The 3,256-nt window shown below is 34.3% G+C and overlaps 2 long non-coding RNA genes across 2 annotated transcripts; one reads left to right on the top strand and one right to left on the bottom strand.

The window, feature by feature from the left end:
* The first annotated feature begins 323 nt into the window (after positions 1-323).
* Positions 324-1,088, top strand: LOC105114499 (uncharacterized). The gene is made up of 2 exons (XR_840146.1): positions 324-619; positions 905-1,088. It is a non-coding gene; the product is annotated as an uncharacterized LOC105114499 (long non-coding RNA).
* Positions 934-2,963, bottom strand: LOC105114500 (uncharacterized). The gene is made up of 2 exons (XR_840147.1): positions 1,409-2,963; positions 934-1,305 (listed from the first exon to the last, which is right to left on the bottom strand). It is a non-coding gene; the product is annotated as an uncharacterized LOC105114500 (long non-coding RNA).
* Between the last annotated feature and the right edge of the window lie 293 nt (positions 2,964-3,256).

Below are 3,256 nucleotides of genomic sequence, written 5' to 3'. Positions count from 1 at the left end.
TTTTAATTAAATAATAATTTATTTAATTAGATGCGTGTATAAATATTCCAGTCTATGATTACTATTTTTTTATATCAAAAAACAAGGTGGAAAAGCCTATATTTTCATTTTTTTAAAAAAAATTATCTAATCCATAGCAAAATGCAAGTCATGTAGCTGATTATACCATATTTTTTTATTAGGATGAAATATAATTACAAAATATTAATATATATTTTGAGTGAAAAATATAATAATAGTAGTAGTCTTACCAAATTTCTAATACACCAAGATCTTAAGGCAGTAGGGAAACATTCAACATCTCTATTAATATTAGTAGAGATGATATATTTAGTTTAAGATGATAAATTTATCACTCTGGTTTGTGAGCAAAAACACTTTTTTCCTTTTTTATTTTTTTATAATTGCACTTTTACACCCTAAAAAGTTGGGGTAAAGTTTGATGTTAGTAAAATTGCATAAATCTATTGTATTCTCTCTCTGGATTCATTTATCTACTAATTGGGTTGCTGTTCTTTTATGTACTCAGCATGCAGCGTTGGTTCTTTAGGTAACTTCCCGAGAATGACACTGAATTTTGATCTTCGTTATACCTTTGGGTCCCTGGCCAAATGATGAGGCGGGCTTCAAGCTGTCTGATTTTCTCTGCCGGATGCCCGTTTTTTCCTCTGTTACTTTCTCCAATAGTTTAACCTCCGAACGTATTCGTCTACTCTGCTTATCATGCATGTTTTACCGGAATGAACTTGGACGGAGTTCAAGCCGCAATTTCTAGAAGACAATTTCCCCTGCTATAACATTTATCTTGCAATAATCTAAATACTAACAAGGGCATATTATGTAATAGTCTGTTGCCTAAAATTCCTATCAGACAGATTTTTAAGTCCATGACAGCGTATATCAGGCACAGCATTTCACAAAATGAACAGACTCCCACAATTCATTTCCCATTATGAGGTTCGTTGTCTATGAAGAAGAGTTCTTCCTACATTCCCAAAAATAAGCAAAACTTTTATAATAAATAAAACTAACAGACGATTAAATGGGAAACAACAGTATAGTCACTTTAAATGTGATGTTGGTGGAGAGAACTAAAGAACTTTCATAAAGAACCATGGAGGAAAAAAAAAGGGTAAATAAGCTTTGCCTGAGAAATCAAAACAAACAACAAAATACGACTCCTTTGAAAATTTCTGGTACTTGTAAATAATATACGATACCAGAATAATGCCTAAATTTGCATCCCTAATGTCCTTGCAAAAGCAGTTTTCTCTCCTGAAAGAAAAATTTGTAGCATAATGGCACCTACAATTCAAATTCATGATAACTTGTTAAAAGCAATGCCCAATGAGTGCAGCTAAAATAGAAATGCTATGTGATTAAGGAGCGTGACCCAAAGAGGATTGACCTTGTAGAGAGAGCTGTCCAACCACAACTCAGGACTCAGCAAACTTCTAAGCAAACACACTGGAGTCGATTTGCTGAATATTTGGAAAAATCTGTCTCAAAAAGGCAGAGTAGCTTGTAGACTTTGCCTGCAATAAAAGAAGCAAAACTATACGTGAAAAAGCTCCACAATAACAAAGGAAACAGCAAGGAGGGAAAAGGAGATATCCAAGCAAAACCCAAAGATGAACCGTGGCTTTCCCTTTCCTTCAAGTCAAACAGCCTTAATCCCAAAAAAAGATAATCCAAACAAGCTTTGGCAAGTCAAAGACAAGACTACTATGATATTTATCATAAGTCGTGATATGCACAACGATTGTCCATTTGCGTGCAAACTTTTCATCACAGTTTCTTGAAATTAATGTCTTTTATGAGAAATGAGTGGACAAATCAAGAAAATACAATAAAATCAGTTGTCATGCACTTCAGGCTCCAGAGGTTTACCAAATATCCAGTTACAGTATCAATTATGTGCAAGCACAGAAGAATATTATCTCACTTAAGAAAAGCAGTTCATGCCAATTATTCATGGTCGTGTCTGGAAACAAAGCTACGAAGAGGTTTCAATTTCAGTGTTTTCTTTTCATTTCTTTTTATGGCTCTAGAACTTGTAACACATAAATTCATGGATACAATTTGACTGAAGAGACATGATTGTGGCACCTCATTGATCTTAAAACATCTTTATAAGGAATAGGTTCAAATATAAGAAAGATAAACAATGATAAAATTTTCTATCGAATGAACATGCTAAATAAAATTGTCTGTGTGAATAGCAAAGCACTACTTATTGATAAAACTTCAATAAGATCATAGAATGGTGATAAATAATGTTGACATATTCTAATTGCTTTTTAAGGATATGAGAAAATAAGAGTGATTAACTACTAAAAAAGTATCAACATTTTTATTCCTCAAACATGTCCATGGTCGTGGAACAATAAAACCTGTGAGCACACAGCAATTAGCGCTCCTAGAGAGCTTTCAAAAAAAATCTATTAACAGTGATTAACCAGCATATCAAGAATCCATATGATTGACATGTTATAGTATATCAGAAAAAAAAGGTTTAAACTTTCCATAGAAAATATCCAGGGCAAGAGATGCCCACTATCACTAAAAATTTTAGTATGTGAGTTCTCTATCTTCACAAGTACAAGCCTTTCTTGCAACAACTATTTGAAACTTGTTGCAAAGAGTCAAGGATCTGGAAAGAAAAAGTGGGATAAAAGTGTCGGAAGTCTAACAACATGCTGTTAAGGTGAAGTGGGAAATCTAGCTGATCCAAGAAAGGATGAATGCGAGGGAGGACAAACACTGATACAGAGCTACGAATGAGGGGGCAGACCTATGATTCTGGATATACCTTTGAGAGCAAGAAAGGTCCGGATCTAATGCTTTCTCTATTTACTTGTGACCATCAGTAAAACTTAACAAAAAGCAAGATAGAAATATCTCTACGCATTGAATCATCAGCAATGTCATCCAATCAGCTATAGATTAGAATGCAGGCAGTGGGTCCTTGGCCTGAGCAAGGAGTCTTTAGATAATCTTTTATTGACTCTTGAGACACATCCTAGTAGAGATGTGCATCGTGTAATCCATGATTTATGGTCACTATTTCATAAAGAACATGCTCGACTTAGTCTTGAGAATCTTACTAAAAAAGACCTTGTTTGCCAGTTTTTAAAAAAACTAGATGGGAAGCCTATCCCCGACCTATAGAGGGTGTTTAAGCCGTTCTTGGATGTAAAACCAAGGGAAGATGTGAGCCACAATCACAACTACCTGTACATACACATGCTTTTTC

This window comes from Populus euphratica, unplaced genomic scaffold (genome assembly GCF_000495115.2).
Source record: "Populus euphratica unplaced genomic scaffold, PopEup_1.0 scaffold535.1, whole genome shotgun sequence".
Taxonomy (NCBI): Eukaryota; Viridiplantae; Streptophyta; class Magnoliopsida; order Malpighiales; family Salicaceae; genus Populus; species Populus euphratica.
This window is presented reverse-complemented; position numbering and strand designations above follow the sequence as displayed.